Here is a 20547-nt window from a genome sequence, read left to right on the forward strand (position 1 = left end):
CCTTTGAAGGCTTTACAGTGTGACTATGTGAGTACCATTCTAAGTTTCCTCTCAGAGCTTTGCGATAGGCTGTGTGTTGCAAGATCTGTCACATGTCTAGGTTTTATTTGCCTCAGTGTACATCCTCACCTGACTTCTTTATATTGCATGGGCCTGCATACTAAGCATGCAATACACAGGGACTTGTATTACAACCCAAGAGAGAGAATCTTATTTAAATTATTTAAAAAGGAAGGAATAAGTGATGTTTACAGAGTAGGTCACAGGAACAAAGAAGCAAGAGTGTGCTCTTGGAAGGAGATGAGCTTTAGTCTGATTCCAAGGGGAAACTTGAAAGACAAAGTGCACAGAATGTTGGTTCCTTTCAATATCAGGGAGCTGGCCTTGGTCCCTGGAAGTCGACTGTAAGCCATGCCTTTCCTATGTAGGCTTCTGTTTCTCCTCTATTCTTTTCAGGTTGACAGATAAAATGGTAGGTGTGTATGGTGTGTAACATGATGTTTTGAAGTAGAGAGTAGAAAGGTGATTACTGAAAGACAAGGTAGGTGAAGGTGCTTGTGGACAATGTTAGTCAAAATATACACAAGTTCTGTTAGATACAAGAAATATTTCCAAGAGATCTATTATGCAACATGGTTATAACCGTATATTGAATTCTTGAAAATTGCCAAGGAATGCTAAGTATGCTCACCACAAGGTAACTCTGGGAGGTAAAGTCTATAATAATTAGTTAGATGCAATCCTTCAACATACATATACTTTGACTTTTTGTATGCAGTTCTCTAGAGAAGGGAGCAGTCTTGATATGTGTGTCCATCAGATTTCCATTGTCATTACAAAATACATGAGAAAATCAACTTAAAAAGAAGATAAGTTTATTTAGAACCTCAGTTTCAAGGTTTTTCCATCCATGGTCACCTAGCTCTATCATTTTGGGGTCTGCAGTTTTGTGACAAGGCAGTTCATCACGGCAGGGTACGAGCCTGGGGTTCCAATATCTCCTTCAAGGGCATACCTTCAATGACCTAAATTTCTCCCAGACTCCAACTCCTGAAGATCCCACCAGTTTCCAGTAGTATCACAGGCTAGTGACTCCACAGTTAACACGTGGATTTTGAACGCCATTTAAGATCGAAGCCATAAGAAGGTATTTTAAGTTGACTCTCATGTTAAATAGGTATGGAGTCCATTTGCCCAGGAATGAGATCTGGCAAGGCACACACCGCACCCATTACTGAGACAGATTTATTATAAAAATAAAATTCAAAGCACGCTGCAGTAAAACATGAACTCCTTCAATGATATAATAGTAGATGAATATTGAATTAGTCCCACATTGAAGTAGTCCAACACTGGATTTGTTTGTATAAATTTATGCATGTTGGCTATTCCATAACCTTAGAGAAATTTACTCAAATTTTAGATATTGAAAATTGACTTTTTGTTTTGACAATTTCACCACGGTTGGAAATACAGTAACTTGGCAATGGCGCTTTTTCCCAACAGGAACGGATGCTATCTGGGCTAACAGTGACCTTGTTTGCTAATGTTTATCAAGTGTCTCCAGGGTTACAGAATCCAATTATTCCCTGATAATCAGCAAGGATATAGAGATTGTGCTGGTGTTCTCAGAGAAGAATTAATCATGGGCTACATTCTCTTTTTCTAAAGGAAAACTACGTGATTTTAATCGTACGCTTCTTTAGAGTCTATCAGAACAACTTTATCAGTTTTCAATTGCTATGTAACAAATTTGCGCAAACCTAGCTACCTGAAACAACCACTGCTGATTATTTCAAGGTGTCTGGGGTCAGAAGTTTGGGCTGGGCTCAAATGGGTGTTCTGGAGGGCTCACAGGCTGCAGGCCAACCATGGCAGCTTACTATACAGTTGATAGTATCTTCTTACAGGCCAGCAGAACTGTCCATTGCACTTTTTAAAAAATATATATTTATTTATTTGTTTATTTATTTCTTTGTTTTTATTTTCTTGCAGTGCCAGAATTAAACTCAAGGCCTTGTACATGCTAGCAGTCCTAGTGTCAACCATTCTATTACTGACCTAAATCTCCAGCCCTTTATTATTATTATTTTTTAATTTTTGGCTGTTTTATGTTTTTTTGTTGTTGTTGTTTGTACTGGAGAATGAAGCCAGGAGTTCTTTACCACAGACCTATAACCCTGGCCCAATTTTATTTTATTTTGAGACAGGATCTCACTATGTTGCCCATACTAGCCTGAGATTTATTATTCTTCTACCTCTGCCTCGCCAGTAGCTGGTTTCCATTCACGCAATATCAGGCCAGATTTCTTCACTGTCTTTTAAAAAAATTATTCTAATATGTTATATATGACAGCAGAATGCATTACAATTCATATTACACATATAGAGCACATTTTTCATATCTCTAGTTGTATACAAAATATGTTCACACCATTCATGTCTTCATACATGTACTTAGGGAAATGATGTCCATCTCATTCCACCATCTTTTTTACACCCCTTGTCCTCTCCCATCCACTCCCTCCCCTTTGCCCTATCTAGAGCTTGTCTAATCTTCACATGCTTCTCCTCCCTACCTCACCATAAGTCAGCCTCCTTATATCAGAGAAAACAGCATTTGGTTTTTTGGGATTGGCTAATTTCACTTAGCATTATATTCTCCAACTCCATCCATTTATCTGCAAATGCCATAATTTTATTCTCTTTTAATGCTGAATAATATTCCATTGCGTATAAATATCACATTTTCTTTATCCATTCATCTACTGATGGGCATCTAGATTGGTTACACAGTTTAGCTACTGTGAATTTTGCTGCAATAAACATTGATGTGGCTGTGTCCCTGTAGTATGCTGTTTTTAAGTCTTTGGGGTATAGAATGAGGAGGAGTAGGATAGCTGGGTCAAATGGTGGTTCCATTCCAAGTTTTCCAAGAAATCTCCATATTGTTTTCCATGTTGGCTGCAGCATTTTGTAGTCCTTCCAGCAGTGTATGATTGTGTCATTTTTCCCAAATCCTTGCCAGTACTTATTGTTTGTATTCTTAGTAGCTGCCATTCTGACTGGAGGGAGATGAAATCTTAGAGTAGTTTTGATTTGCATTTCTCTAATTGGTAGAGATGTTGAACGTTTTTTCATACATTTGTTGATTGATTGTATATCACCTTCTGAGATGTGCATTATCTCTTTAAAGGTCTCTCCTGAGTAATTCACGCCCACCAGGACAATCTCCCTTTTGATTCAGTCAGTAACATAGTCATGGGAGTAATAGTTATATGTACACACCATGGGCATACTAAGTGGAGAGGAGTGCACAGGAGTTGTAAAAAAAAGGAACAGTAATCCTGGGGACAAGTAGAACTGATTCTTCCATAAACGTTCTAGCCAGGTTACAGAACTTGACAAAGTGAGAGGGTGTGGCACTACAGTCTTTTTTAGGCTACTAACATTCATCAGATACTAGACAGAGGAAAGAGCCCATCCACAAGCTGGCTAAACCTAATGGCTGTTTATTTTACATTCCAAATAAGAAAGAGTGGAATTCTTAGGTTTTTATACCAATCTGGAGCTTAAATGCAGAAGAGGAGAAGCCCAAATTCAGACTAGAAATTTTTATTCATCATGGGTAGCAAAGTTCTGTGTTCTTCTATTAAGACAGGATTAGTCCTTTAACCTGCAGCCATACATATAAAATGAGCCATACATTCATGAATGTGTACTAATATTTTAATAGCATTTTATTGTTAAAAGAAGTTGATCCCCATGAACCTCTTATTTTCTTGAATTTAGTATCTTTTAAGATTCTTTTTAAAATAAGTTCAAGTGCTTATAGTAGACTTAATAAAGTTCTATCATTCATAAAAGTTCAAATATACTATTTTTCCAGGAAAATGATATATGTATGTATGTGCATGTCATGTTCACATTGTGTGTGCATCCATTTTTTTAAACGTTCTAGTGCTTAAAATCTAATTCACTAAAAGCATTGACCTTTTAGTGTTGATATTTTTTCATCAGCAATGCTGCCTAAACAGTTTACAGTGAAGCTTTCAAAAATAATTTAGTTAAAAATTATTACAGGAACTAATTTAAAGGCTACACAAAGATATTGCTTGCAAGGCCAGTGCTGCAATTTTATTCTGCAACATTTGCTTCCATAACAGTTATACAACTTCAGATCAATAAGAGCAAGGAACACTGTTAAAATGATTTAATGACATGCCATGTAGAAAATTTAATGCAAAGTATTTTGATGTTTAAATTCCAAGATAAATGAGACATATCTTATTCATTTGCTACATAGTTGGCATGTTGCTTCAATACAGTTTTATTTCATTTATAATTCATGCTCCTTACAAATAGGAACTAATTTGAGTTTGGCAGTATCTCATAATGGAAGGCTAGAGTATAAAGTATAAGGACTTGTGATTTGTTTGAATCAAAATTGCATTATTTTAGAAATTTTTGTAACTAATTAAGATAAAATATTTTACTAATTCAATATATATTTCCTTACCAGATTTTTAAGTTTGATTTTTTTCAAACTAAACACATAATATCAGTCACCCAGTGGTTTACAATTTTTGCTGAATAAATAGATTCTTATACATTTCAGATTTTATATGTATTTTTGGAAATCTACTATCTTTGGTTACCTATTGTGTTATGTTTGTCATATAATCTTAGAAAAAGAAACTTAGCAGTATAGCTACCCTCAACTTAGAAAAGAAGGAATTGTATCTCAAAAAAATGAAAGCAGTTTGATTCATTTCATTCAATTAATAAGAAAAATAACCTGGAGTGCAGATGCTTTACCTGAATACACACCAGCAAAATGCTTTCCATAAATGCTTTTATAATGAGTTTGAAAATTTCCAAGAATCCATGCAAAATAATTTTTCTAAAAGGTTGTAGGAAAGCATTCCATATGTAAATTTTTGAAAAATAATTTGTTTATTCATTCATCTTGTAGTCATTGAAAATTTGTCCTTATATAAGTTTTAATTTGGTTTGCAGGTTACTACACTTTATTTTAAAAATTTATGTATTTAAATTGACAGATACAACTCATATATATTGATGGTGTGCAACACAATGTTTTAAAATATATATACCTTGTGCTAAAAAGAGCTAGTTACTATACTTCACATACTTACCATTGTTTTGCAGTGAGAAGTTAAATCTACTCCTTAGCAATTTTCAGATATAAAATACACTGTTATTTAGTAAACTCACTGTACAAACCATATGCAATTAGGTTGATATCTCAAATAGAGTAACACCAGCCAAATTGCTTTTGGGGTGTATTCTTTCAGTTCATTCAATAAATAATTATGTACTGCCTGCTAGTTCCAGGCACTGTGCTTAGTAAGAACTGCTGCATAGATGCAAATGAATAGTGAGAGGAGCGCACAGAGGCATAAGTAGAGTTTCAGATGGACACAAGGACGAGTTTGAGGAGTGTCTCTGTGTGTGCATACTTTGTGCACTTCTGCTTCTAAACCAAACTCATTAACTCCCTCTCCAACCTGCTTCTCCATAGGCATCTATGATCAAGGAAGGGCAATAGCAATTCAGTTCCTGGGAACATAAATATGAGTGATTTCAGACTCAATCTTTTCTCCTCACCCTTCACAGTTGGTTTATCATTAAAATTTCTCCATAAAAACATATTATCAAGATATTTAGAATTCAGCCACTTTTAACCATCAAACCATTCCCCCCCGCCCCAGTCAATGTTGCCACTATTCTTGATTTGGAAAATGGAAATAACTTTTGCATTTTTTCCAGCTTCAACTCTCCCACCTTTCTGCCAGTACCTTGCCTACAAAGCAGAGAACAATTTTAAGAGAAGGCACACCAAATCTCAGCTCAAAACGCTGAAGTGGCTTTCCATTTGACTCAGTCTAACCTATTTCTACAGTAATTTTATGTCTTCGGCCACCTTCAGCAAGTTCAAGGCAACATAGTCTCTTCATTATGATGATACTCTTTGTTCAGTACCTGTACACTTTGCAGGAATCTCAGGTTGCAGCAGCCTTTCCTACATATCCATATATAATGAATATCATTACCTCTTTCTTGTCTTTGCTGCAGTTAACTTTGCCGTCAGGGTGGTGCATTCCAGGATGTTTACATTTGCAATCCCATTCCTACAACCTAGAACTTCTCCTGCAGTTGTTTTTCATTACACCTAGTACATAACTTATAATTCAGAGCTTATCATCTATCTCTTTCCTCTAGAAGATAAGCTACATGAGGGCATAGAATGTTACCTTTAAATTCAATGCAATCTCTTTAGCATTTTGAAGAATGACAGGGACTGTTGGGAGCCAGCGACCGCACCCTGAATATGGCGCTGGTCTCTGCTTCCGCTTCTTTAAGCAGTTAGAGTTGTTAGAAGTAAACAACTCCTTGTAAGGCTGTGGGGCTGGGCTCTGGCCTGCTTCCGCTGCGCTGTACCTATTAGACTTTTCCACGTGGTGCTAGTTCATTGGCGGGGCTAGGTACTTAAGCTAGGGCAGACCGACCGCTCGCTCTCTTGTTCCTGTTTTCTCATCATGATTCAAAGGTCCTGAGTAAACTGCTGAAAGAAGAATCCTGTGTCCTGTTTCCCTTGCTGGCGAGGGGTCGCGACAGTTGGTGGCCCGTATGGGGAAGAATATTCCTCAAACCCAGGATCCAGAACTTTCAGCAGTCAGGGTGGTGCACCGGTAAGTTCCCAGGGACTGTTTTATCTATAAAAATACTTGTTGGCTGATTTATTGACCAAATAAATACATATGGAAAGCACTTGTAACTACATAGTATGTCTCTATATCTGTGGATAATTTTAAATGTTTTTTTAAAAAGTTTATTTAATAAATTAGTTTATAATACATGTTGAATATAAGAAAGCTGATTTGAAAAGTTAAGGATGTTAATAATCTGTAAAAGTTAACTAATTCAAGAATAGCAATACCTTAGATTAGGTAGAGGGAAGTGATGTGGAGATAGGAAAGTTAGTAAAACGAATCAGACATTATTACTATGTGTATATATGTGACTACATAACGAATATGATTCTGTAACATATTTACTCAGAAAAATGAGAAATTATATCCCATCTATGTATATCAAAGTACATAAATGTATTCTACTATCATGTGTAACTAATCAAAGCAAATAAAAAAATCCCTTAAAAAATGAACAAATTCAGGAATGTATGTGATGTCAGACAATGTGATAGTAAATGAACTAGAGAAAACAGCATCAGCTCTTCAGCAAACTTTTAAGTTATCACAATATTTAGAATTTTTTTTCTTGTTTGAAATTTCTTTCAAGAAATAATGAAAATTGATTTCGGATGTGTATACTGTGTATACATTATTCCAAAGCACTACTATTCCATTTTGACAAAAAACACTTTAAATTAGTAAATATAGAAAGCAAATAGCAATGGACTTTTCATATCTAAAGGCATATTCAAAGTTAGGATTTTATTGAATTAATTAAGTCATTCTATCTTTATGGAATGTGTGTGCTTTTTTCTACTCTTAGACATACCGAGGCCATGATGCTGATGAATTAAGCCTCTGCATGTGTATATGTCCTTGTCAGTGGATAATGAGTGTGTACCCCAAGGCTGCAGTAATAAATAAACTTTATTGGAAAAGTGTGCCTGACTCCAAATATGTTAAACAGTCCTTCCCGAGTTGGTGCCGCAGCAAAAACTTTTCAATTATAAAGTCTCATTTTTACAAAATCATGATTCGAACGAAATACTTACCTCTTCCTGACGCAGCATGCAGGTGACAATGAAGGAGCCATTCTGATTGAAGGTAGTCAATGTTCCCGTAACAACAACAACCACCATGCAAAATGAGTCTAAATGAGTCTACTGATGTGCATCAGGCAATGGTTGAAATAGGCTGATCAGTTATGGGTGAGGCAAGGGCAATGTTCAGGAGACCCTCTATCCTTATGTATAAAATGAATAGCTAGGTATATTTCCATGTATGACCCCTCAATCAATGAATTTAAGCTGTGGAAAGATTAAATACAGGGTGTCTCAGATCAGAGGTGAGGTGCACTTTTCACTAACAACACACATTATTTTAAATTAAATGATTGGAGACTTTGAAATATTTCACATCACAGACGTTAGTAGAGTACCTGGGTAGAAGATATAATGGTGGACTTCCAAAAGATAGGACCACATCTTAGGTCTTAGAAACTGTGGATTTGTTTGTAGATATGATATTTTTGTAAGAGTACCTGAGAATCTCAAAATGAGATAATCCTGGATTATATAGCTAAACCCTAAATCTCCTGCTTGTCTCCTTAAAACAGAAAGATGGCAACACAGTCACAGAGAAGAAGTGGGATCATGGAGGCGGAGCTTAGAGAGGGGTGGCCAGAGTAGTCAGGGAACCACTGTAATTTGGAAGACACAGGAGGGTACATGGGATGCAGCCTTTCAAAAGGGCACTGGACTGCCAAAGTCCTGATTCTGTACATCTGGCCTCAAGAACTGTGAGATAACTCAGTTGCATCCTTTAAGCTACCCAGTATGTGGCAATATGTGGCAGCCAAAGGAAATGATACACCCAACTCTGCTTGCATTAAATAGAAGAGAAAGCTAATGAAGAAGATTGGCAGTTCACTGAGTAACTGGGAGGGCTGCAGAATAACGTGGGAAAGTGAGCATGTTATCAAGAGAGGGCAAGAAATTAAGTTGCAGCTCTAATCACCAGAGACCTCTGGGTGCTGGACTAGTAGTCATCTGGAGAGAAGATGAACTAGCCCACATCTTCTAACTACACACACAGAAAGGACTGACCACTGGACACAGATACTGGACATACTGACCACTGTAACCCTGATAAAATGTGGCAGCACCTGCTGCCCTCCCAATCCAAAGATACAGGGTGAGGAATTCCTCACAGGTAACATCGATTCAATGAAAAATGAGGTCTTCTTTTACAAAGATTAGTAAGTCCTTTTTGAAACCATAGGAATTAATCTAGCTCTTTGCATTATGAAAAAATCACAGCCAGGCAATAATCCATCATCATTGAATCTCGAAGAGAGTATTAATATGGTCATTATTATAAATGATATCAGTTTTCTACCCTTTTTAGACTGAAACTGAAATGAGTCTAATTTGAAAAATGTAAATCTAGTTAAGACTGCTTCCTCTAGTGTCAAACATCCTCATTTATTACGAAAAGCCGAAGTGGAATAAAAAATAATGCACTGTGCTAAATTGGTTTACATAGCAATCTCCAGAGATAACCAGGAAGTGAGTGATGTTAGTCATGTTTTAAGTTTTATTGCGTCTTATTAGTTGTAGTTGAAGCTTGTATTAATATTGTTGCATGACAAGAAAAGACTCTGAAGGAAAGAGATTTTGAAAACTGGATCTTTGATAATGTGTCAAAAGCACATAGACAGGATTTGCAATCACCAGAAGAAATATCAGGCTTTCTGATCATGGCTTACAGAAAGTATTTATTGAAAGCATAGCAGGGAGCTGTGCAAAGTAAAGACGGCGGATTTAATTGGGATTGTGCCATATTTGCAATTAGAATCCCAAACTTGGATCAGTATTGCCATTGCTAGGTTTTAATTATGATATATTGTCCTTGGGGAAAGGAGAAAAGTATACACCATGTCATTGAAGGGTCCCTCTCTGTGCCCAATACCCCAGCCAAGCTAAAGGAATAATGAGAGCAAGTCAGGGCCAGGAGATCCAGACAAATATTCCTTTGAAAGACACTGGCTTTCTCTCCTGGATGGAGATTAGGGAAAATCAGTGTTATTTATAGAAAGTATCTTTCTTGCTGGATGTGGTGGGGCATATACCTGTAATTCCAGCAGCTCAGGAGGCTGAGGCAGGAGGATCTGAAGTTCAAAGCCAGCCTCAGCAAATCAGAGAGCCCCAAGAAACTTAGTGAGACACTGTCTCAAAAAAAATAAAAACGTGCTGGGAATGTGGTTCAGTGGTTAAGTGCCCCTGGGTTCAATCCCTAGTACAAAAAAAAAAAAAAAGTAAAGAAGGGAAAAGAAAGAAAATATGTTTCTTTCTTGCATGCATGCCAAATTCCTTGAGCTGCTGATCATATAATAGGATGATGAAGTTAAGCTTATGCTATTGTTGTTACTTAACCAGAAAACAAAACAACAACAAAAGCCCATTCTGTGGCATCTGGGGCCAAGGAGAGCACTGTGGGAAAGAGGCGTGCTCATCCATCCATCGACCACTGGACACAGCAGGTGGGGGCTGGGGTGCTGTTCTCTGGAGAGCCCTGGAGGCCCTGCCTGTCTCCACTTTACTTTCTGGTGATGCAGCTCTCCTGTCTGTTACCAACAAATCCTCCCAATAAGCATTTCTCAATAAACCTTATGTCTCACATCTCATCTCCAGGTGACTTCTTTGGTCCTTAGCAATCTGTCTCTTTGCCCTAGCACCACTATTCTGTGGTTGCTCACATAGGAAAATCACAGTATCTACTTATGTTTCTGTAGGAAACATGGAAAATATTGCTTCTTTCAAAATAATCTCATCAGAATCACATCATTCCATGCATCCTTCCTTCCTATCTTTCTTCAATTATTTAATTACATATTATATCAATGTTACTGTTATCATTCATAAATAACTACAAAGAACTCCTTCAAGCTCATGGAAAAAAAATCTGTGGAAATACACATTGGCAACACAACAAGATACAGTTGAATTACATAAGTTTAGATAGTCCAAAATGCCAAATACACATGGATCCACAGCATCAGGATTCCAGATCTGAAGTCCCTCCCCACATACAGTGTGACCAAAAGGATTTCAGACTCCCTGAAATTTTTCCAATGTTTAATCACAGTCTTTCTATGGTAAAAATACAATGGAAATTCAAGCTGTATCTAGTTCCAATATTGATTTTTTTTCCCCCAGAGATTGAACACAGGGGTGTCTAGCCACTGAGCCACATCCCCAGCCCTAGGGCCTTTTTATTTTGTTTTATATTTATTTTGAGACAGGGTCTCACTAGGTTTCTGAGACTGAAGTTGAACTTTCCATCCTCCTACCTCAGCCTCCCATGCCTCTGGGGATACAGGGGTGCATCACTGTGTCTGGTTTGCTTTGCTTTTTATTGTACCCTCTCACTTCTTTGGAGTGTAGGAGAGGTATCACCTCATACGTTTTTTTTTTCCCTAAATCTATTTATATTAATAACTAAGTCTGTTATCAATAATGTGTGTGGTTTTGTCTTTAGGGAGAAACTAACCTTGTAGCAGCAGCCCTGAGTCTGCCTTTCTGCTGGGACTAATCAGTTGCTACCTCCTTCATGTGGTAAAACATTTGTTGTTCAGAGAAAGAACTCAAAGGATAGAATAAAATAAACAGTAAGGTCCCATTTTACTTTTCGCCAGGAATTCAATCCCTCTCTATTTCTTGAAGAATGATGATATCTGAACATTTTAACTAGATTTTATGAAATAAATTAAAATGACAACATTCAATATGTAAGTCATACCATCAAATGAACCTCCTCCTAATGTTAAAGTTGTAGAAAAAAATAAATTTGACAATAATGACTTAAATAGTTTAAGTCCAATATTTCACCCTTCTTAATTTTCTTTAATCTTAAGCACAAATTTGCATATGATGTAGATGAAGTCATATTTATTCATTAGCTTTATCTTGATCATTTCCTACTGGCAAAACGAATATGGCTTTCAGACTTTGCCAAGCTAATTTAATTTACTCTGTAGTGTTTCACCTGTCTTATTAATTTAAAAAAAATCAATTTTCCTTATAATATGTAAGACTGCATGACATCAGACCCCCCAAAACCAAAAATGTTAAAAACACAAAACAAATCACCATATTTTACAGTAATTTTTGGATGAAAATTAATTCCTCTAGATACAAGGAAATTTTCAATATAAATATTTATGTCTGGAAATTATCACATGTATTAAGTTAATTTATTTATACTTGAACAAAAGTGGGAAAAAAAACAGGGGAAAAAAATAGAAGAAAACAAATTTACTTGTCCTGCAGCAGCATGTGAATCAGGAGGCCACAGACTAGCCACAGAGATGAAGCTGGGCGGTACCTCCAGCCTGAATACTTCTCTCCCTTCCTGTGGTGTTGAAGACAGGCCTGACTCAGATGATTTAGATGCATGGTAAGCATGCCAGTGTTCAGGCCTTATTTAATTCTTTTTGTTTGCCTTCAAAGAATAGGCTGATTAAATCTCCTCATTTCCATTAATCATTTGATATCTGAGCTGTTATTTCAGAGCTGAATTGATTGCAAGTCTGTCTAATGAAACATCCTCCATGTCTTGTTGTGTCAGCCGATCACATGTAGGAGAACATTTCCAAGTCAAATGTCTTCCCCTGAATTCCGCACTATTCCAGTATCCTATTCTCAGGTAGAGTAGTCCCTTCTTATTTTGGGGGATCATTTTCGAAGACCCTCCCCAGACACCTGAAACTATTGATAATGGTGAAACTTACATATGTTATCTATACTACCTGTAACAAAATTTAATTTATAAGTTAGGCACAGTAAAAATTTAACCACTAACTTACTACATATTTTAGCAGTCTCGGTGTATGCTTTTATTACATTAAGGCAAAAACTTTCATATTTTCACATAAAGAAAGCTTATATGATTTGTTTTTGTCATATCTGAAGTGCTAGAATACCTAGTCTTGTGCTCTGGGGCCTTTATTAAATTAAACAATGTTTTCTAGAACACAAGTATTATGATACCATGATGATCAAACTGATAACAATATGGTCACTAAGTGAGTAAAAAGCAGGTAGCATATACAGTGTGGATTCACTGGACAAAGGGAGGATTCACATCCTAGGAAGGACAGAGTGGAATGACGTGAGATTCCACCACGTTTTTAAGAAAGACACACAACTTGAAATTATGAAGCAATGATGCTCCAGGAAGGCAAGCATGCTATCTGGCACAAACAAAAATTCTCCACAGCTTAGCTGTGTAATTCCTTCTAAACTGTTAGAGGAGAAGATGAGAGAAAGAGTGAAGTTGGATAATTCTTTTACATTAATTAGTTGGAGGGAAAGAAATACTTTTGCAACAATGTAGGATTTTATTAGAGAGAGTGAGAGAGGTGAAGAATGAGAGAGACAGATAGAAAGAAGTGTAAATTACTCAAATCTAGAATGAAAGAAGAAATACCACTAAAGATACTTCTAATATTACTAAGATGAGAATAAAATATTATGAAGAGATTTGCAGCCAAAATTTGAGAATATAGACAAAACTGACAAATTTCTTTAAAGAAACAGAACTTTTCAAACCTGAGACCAGATAATATAAAAATTTTGAATAGGTTTCTGTATATTAATGAATTTTATTCTATTTAAAAATTTAACTACAAAATACATTCCAGGCCAACAAACATCCCTAGTAAATTCTTTAAAACTTTGAGAAGAAAATAATGGCCATCTTTCATGATGTTTTCAAAGATTCACAAAGGAAAAAAAACAGTTTCAACTTCAGTATATCAATAACAAAGGCAAATGTCCTCTGTCACCAACAAAATTACTATACTGAGCTTCCCAGCATATTTTTTTAAAAGGAAAGGAAACAATAACAATCAAGATACACATATTTGAAAAGAAGCAGAAAAATATTCTTTCTTACTGCTATCATATAGAAAATTCCAAGAGTTCTTTTCCCCAAACCATGTCAAATTAATAAAGATAAAAATCCAATATACAGAAGAAAATCTGTCGAGTAGACAAGGGAGAATCAAGGGAAGGGATGAGGAATGGGACAGGGAAATAAACCTGACAGTGGAAGAAACCTGACCTAACTTTCCTGTGTACATATATGAATATCCCATAAGGAATCTTACCATCATGTACAACTGCAAGACACTAATTATGAGTAAACAGCAGAAATATCAGTGATGTAGAGGGAAGAGAGGGGGAAGAGGGGAAGGTAAGGGTAAGTACTGGGGACTAATTAATTAGAGCAAATTAATTTTTGTGATTTCATAATTATGTCAGAATAAACCATAATGATATATATAACTAAAAAGAGAAATTTAAAAATTAAAAATAAAACACCATTGATAATAAAAAGACAAAAACTTTGCAAAAAGTTAATATAATAAAAAATTCTATTTCTTTATATTAGTTCTCAATTAGAATGGAAAACAAACTTTTCAAGAAATTCAAAAAACATAGAAATCTTGAAAATATAAAGAAAAATTCGCAGATTATATACATTGAATTTCCCAAAATATTATGGATAAAAATTAAAAGATATTCATGTATATAGAAAAATATATAATGATTTGCATGGGAATATGTATTATTGCATTAATTACTCTCAATGTGAAAGAATTTTTGCTTACATGAGAAAAGTATGAAGGAAAAAACACAAAAAGCACTAAATTGAACAATTAATAAAATGAATACATAAATAGAAACTATGAAAAATTGTAGTGTTTATATCTACAAAGGATCAGTATCTGGAAAACAACATATTTTAAATCAAACAGATCAGATGTTGAGCAGAAAATTTACAAAAGAACGTATGCATATGAAATAAGTCTGTTGAGCTCAATAGCATTAGTCAAGTACAAAGTGACATCAAAAGATGGTGACTGGGGATGTTGCTCTTGGATAGAGTGCTGGCCTGGTCAATATAAGGTCTGGCTTCCCTCCCCAGCACCACAGATGAGAGAGAGAGAGAGAGAGAGAGAGAGAGAGAGAGAGAGAGAGAGAGAGAGAGAAGAGAGAGAAGAGAGAGAAGAGAGGGAAGTGGAGGGAAGGGGAGAGGTAGGGAGGGGAGGGAGTCAGGGAGGGAGGAAGACTAAACTGCAAAGAACCATTTTCAATCAATTAAGAGGCTAAAAGCATGAAATCTCATTTTATAATGTGTTGAGGATGAGTTCCTGAGATGGAAATTCACATATCTCTTGAGAAAGTGCAAATGGTAAAATGTTAAGACCATTTTGTGAAACAGTAGGGCAATTTCTTGGGTAGTCAACCATACATTTACAATATGATCAGCAATTAATTCTATTTCCATTCATAACCAAGAAATATAAAATGGCATGTGTATGTATACAAAGATTTGTACATGACTGTTCATAGAAACATTTTTTCTTTCTAAATAATAGTCCAACAGCTCATATTTATATCTACAGGTGCAAATGGATAAATTTTAATATAGCTATACAATAACATCTTTCCCATCAATGAAATGAATAATTTATAGACATACAATGACATACATCAATCTTAAAACATGCTGGGAAAAGTGAGTCATAAAATATACATTTTATATAAATATATATTATATATAAATATATTAAATATATAAGCATACATGTAGTATCATTCTATGTACATAAAATTTGATAACAGGTAAAATTATTATTTAAGAAATTAAATATTTAGTTACTTGGGGCTGGGATGTGAATAATTACAGAACAAGAGGGGATTTTATGAGTGCTAGAAATGTCAAATGTAATGTTTTACATTTTGTTTTATAAGAAATGAAAGCTGGACACAAAATTGTATTATGAAATCAAAATTAAGCAAATCTGAATTATGAAATTAGAAGGCCAGAGAATATATATGTAAAGTACATCAACCACAATATTGATCTTTGGACAGGTTGAAATTAGTCACTGGAGTTTCTTAAGATGCTGAAGTTTCTCAAGTTGCTGGATCTTGGGATTGCGACACAGATATGTTTATTTTCATAAATGCATTGTGTTATAACTTTTTTGATTTGTATATTTTCCTATAGGGATGCTATATTTAACTAAGACTTACTTTACCAAAAAAATACTGAAATGCATTTCTAATGTGAAACTATTTTCTATTTTAAGAATAAATTGTGTAATCCATTGATTGGATAAGCCAGTAAAATTATTCCATTGTCCTACCTGTCTATCAGTATGCCTTTAATATAAAGTACACTAACCCTGATATTGATAGGTTCTTACATATGCAGTTGTACCTAGATTTAAAAGAAAAGCAAGCACATCTTTAAAAGAGCTGTTTCTGTAAACATGACTAACTTTCTAAAGTCTGCAGTGAAATATATGCTTTTGTATTGATTACTTATGTGAGCTCTGACCAATTGGCATCTTGAGCACACGTTTATAAACAAACCAGCCGAAAACACATTTGCAGTAATGGTTTAAAGTTTGTGTGTTATTAGGTAAGGCTGTAGCTCAGTAATGCTCCTTGAGGGGATGAAGAAATGAAGCCCAACTGCAGAATTCATACCCTGCCTGTTTCATTAAGGCTTTTACATTATGTTTATTTTGGTTCTGTCACTCTGATGTAGCTTGACCCCTTCCCTCCTTTTTCTGTCTCTAAAGTCACCAAAGTTTGTTTTTTGACTCCATCGTAGAATGCCCAATAAATCAGCATACGTGGTTCTCAATGAAATACCTAAATAAATACCTAAAACTTTTCTAAATTATAATGATTTTCTAATGCAACTAAAAACTCTTTGAATGAATGTTACTTATTGGCTCCATGTCAGATATTTAAAGACAACAAAAAATATGAGCTGAAATTCATTGAATGTCTATAATCTGCCAAATGTGTGCATGTTACTCTGTGTTGAATAGTATTTAGTGCTGAAGCTCAAGCGAGCAGGAGTTATGCTGGATATCATGAAGCTGAGGCAAAGCCAAAGGCCCGTGACTATCCAGCTTCACATCTCCAACAGTATTTAGTACTAAACCAGCATGAAGAGGCATACTTATGAGAGTCATATTTGTACTATGTATGTATTTATATGAACTACATGCCTCTGTGTATGTTTGTGTGTGCAAATACATATACTCATATTGCCAAGATTTGGACTATGTTAACTTGAGAAAATCAGCATATGTTTCATTTTCCACTTCTATGAAATGGGAATACTAATAGAACCTGAATCAGAATTGATAGAATAATGAATAAGTTAAAAACTTGCTCAGCGGGGTAAAAAGAGCATAGATTCCAATAACTTTAACCTCCAAAAAAAGAGACTTTAAAGACCTGCTTCCTATTGTTGTCCAGATTACATTTCTTTTCTTGTCCTGATTCTAATCACTTTGTTCTCTCAGTCCTACATAATCATTTTATCGTCCCATTAACAGGTGCAAAGACCATTTTTGATGCCAAGAAGGCCCACTGGTTAATTGTGCCCACTTTGGTTTATTAAGGGATACCTATGGAACTGGATACCATTATTTCTAGGATAAAGAGAACAATAAATGGGGGCAATTCTGGGAAAATGAGGCAGGCAGTCATGAGTCATGAGTAAGTTTTCTGCTTCATTCTGCAACTGTTGATTCTTCTGCTTTTTCTTCTGTCAGTGTTGTTTATGAATGAGCTCTTCTCACCTGTAATGTGGGGGGCTCTGTTTCATGACATGTTCCACCGGTTTTAAGGCTTGCTTCAAATAACAGAATAAATTATTTCAGTCCTAAAATGATGGAGGAAAGATACATGTCAGATAGTATCTTAGAACGCTAATTTTTTACTGAGAGAAGTTTCAGGAAAATTTCATTTAAAAGGAATGGCCTGCCTTTCAAACCCAAGATTTTACACTTTTACCCCTTCATTACTCCATTATGAAGATTGTACTTGGTTATTCTATGTTACTGTGTAAGACTGTAGCTTCTCAATTCATTTTAATATGGTCAGAATTTAAGCTAAAATATATCTAACTATTTAATTTATTTTGCTTATACATTCAGTGTACCTTTTAACCAAGCTTCTAGATTGTTAGAGATTCTGAATAAGATCAAGATTTACAGATTTTCATGTGTGTTTGAGATCTACACTAGACCTTAAAGTTTTGACAGGCACACTAAAATCATTGAGTGGAGTTTGGTTCACAGCTTCAATGGTAGCTATTCTAGCAAGAGGAGACTTCTTATGCTCTAACATGAGAGGAGTACTGTCAAAGTACCCTTCAATGTGTCAGCCTGATCCTCAGCCACAGGTAAAGAAGCTACTGCCAAGACTGGCTTAAAAATTTGGAGTTGGTTATCAAGAATACAAAAGAAGCTTAATATTAAGTAATATATTCGTTGTAATAGAATGATCCTGTGTTCCTATAATAACTTCCTAAATGGCTTCTTTCTATTATTGAAGCATAATTTTTTGAAAGAACAGGGCAGAAATGAATTTGCAAAAAAATGATCATATATTCTGTTATTGCATGAGAGACAGGGCTTGTGGATATAGGCAAGTGAGAGCATACTCAGACTCTAGAAGCAGAAGAGAAGAGCAGGCTTGGAGGCAGGCAGCTTTTCCTTTGGCCCTTTGTCCAGATCTGTCTAATCACTCCACTTAGTATATCTAAGACACATGTTTTCAGTAGTAACATGAATATTTTCAAGGCAAAATCTGTAAGCAAATTTTTATTATTATATACTGGGCTCTTTAAAAGGCTGTACCACAGTAATTTCAACAGACTGTCTTAATAATTTTATACTCAATGCTTTTAGATCAAGAGCCTGGTTTGTATAACACTATTATGGTGAAAAAAAATAAGAGAAATGTTAGGAATGAGGGCTGGGGAATGCATAGAGCCACAGAGGAGAAGGAATCTGAAATGAGGCCAGGGGACAGCAGACTCAACAAACAAAACCAGAGAGTAAAATACATGTCATTCAATTTTTTATTTTGGATTCTATTGCATTATATCCTGAATTCTCCATTACTCCAAAACATCAATGAGTGTGTTGCATAATAACTGTTTTCACAAAATATATAGAGTTTGGAAAACACTAGAAGCATTACCCAGGCTAGAGAAAAGTTGCATATCAAGATTTCAAATTCAGTGGGACAAATCACATAGCAGAATTCAATGATAGAGGAGGTTACAGTAAGAAATAAAAAGAAGGGGTGTAACTATTTTGAGGATCCTTCTAAATAATGGTGTCCTAGAAATTCAGCCATTATATTTGAACAGTAAAAGGATTGATACACCAAAACTGACTTCTCACACCATCAAAATCATGGGTTCAAATACATGTGCACTCAATGATGCTTTAGCCCAAATATGTTACTAGAATGGCACATCTTATATGCCCACTACCCTACTAAAGATGACTTGAAGACTAGAGGATTTGTCTGGGATTTTTTCATACAAAGAAATTATTGGTGATGGTCTTGGGAAGAATCAAGAACAATGAAGTAAGTACTGGTTCTATAGAACCTTGCCAGTCTAAGCGTGGCCCACAGAGGAGCGTCACTGATTTTAATTGGTTGCATATAGAAAATGTAGAATCTCCAGCCCTGAGCTCAGCCCACTGAATCATATTCTGAAACAGTTCAAGATTCTCAGTTGATTCAAACACCCACTGAAATGTCAAGAACACCACTCATTTTAGTTCCTTGTTTCTCTGAAACAAACCATTCTAAAGTTTAATGACCTAACACAAGTTAGTCTTTTCTATCGCTCATTTCTTACCTCTTTTGGTTGGTTGGTTATTCTGCTGGACTTGCATAATGTCTTTCATACAGCTACAGTCAGACAAAGCTTTGAAAGGACATGCAGGATGGCCTCACCATGAATCTCTACTTTAGCAGGAATGGCTAGAAAGAGGGGTCTCTCTCTCTCTCTCTCTCTCTCTCTCTCTCTCTCTCTCTCTCTCTCTCTCTCTCTCTCTCTCCTGTCTTTCTCACAGTCCATGCCACTGCCACTCTCAAGAGTCTTACTAGGTCCCATGCCTGCCTTGGATGCCAGCCACAGTAGTAGTAACATAAGCCTATTAGAGACTTTCCTTGGGGTCAAGTCTGGATACCAATTAATGAAATATTCTTGTTGACCAAGACATGCATGACCGGGAAGGATTTTGAGAGCTATGCTCCCTTTTCCATGCAAACCATAAAGTTAACCTCAAACAAAACAAAGAAAATAAAACAGCAAACAGCTATGGAGTCACTGAAGTGGTAAATGCTAGACTGTTTCTCACCAATTCGTCATAGCAGAGTGGGCCCTGTTGGCTTCCCTCTGCCCATCACTAGACCAAGGGTAACATGGTGGCACTGACTAGGAAAAGGAGGCACGGAAATTGATTTTCTTCTGGCAAATCAATCTTCATTTAACAATATGATACTCCTCACAAAAAAAAAATCATGTTCTTAGAACCAAAATGCACACATACCAATTTTGTAAATGTTAGATGGTTGTTCTTCTGGTATTTGGCAATTAAAATAATGGAGATATCTAAAACTCCATTATCCCAAGACAGGTAAACATTTCATATTGAGGTCACATAAATCCTTGCATTTAAAAATCAATTCTAAGTCTTTCTGTTCTTTTCATAAATAAATAAATCTGAATTTGACTAGAAGAATTAAGATGACCAATAATACCTTGCTGGTATTATTTTTGTTCCTATAGAAATTAATTATGCATTCAGGATAATTATTGGGTCTGCAAATGTAAAATATGTGAGACATACTGAGCTCTCCAGAATATAAATTGCAATGTCAAAAAGAAAACGAGGAAATACGACATTCTTTAACAGAATTTG

General features: G+C 35.6%; 1 long non-coding RNA gene across 1 annotated transcript; it reads right to left on the minus strand.

Moving 5' to 3' along the window:
- Positions 1-13363: 13363 nt before the first annotated feature.
- On the minus strand, positions 13364-19655 carry LOC144366895 (uncharacterized). Its single transcript, XR_013426068.1, has 2 exons — positions 19479-19655; positions 13364-17480 (listed from the first exon to the last, which is right to left on the minus strand). It is a non-coding gene; the product is annotated as an uncharacterized LOC144366895 (long non-coding RNA).
- Between the last annotated feature and the right edge of the window lie 892 nt (positions 19656-20547).

This window comes from Ictidomys tridecemlineatus, chromosome 1, assembly GCF_052094955.1.
Source record: "Ictidomys tridecemlineatus isolate mIctTri1 chromosome 1, mIctTri1.hap1, whole genome shotgun sequence".
Classification (NCBI taxonomy): domain Eukaryota; kingdom Metazoa; phylum Chordata; class Mammalia; order Rodentia; family Sciuridae; genus Ictidomys; species Ictidomys tridecemlineatus.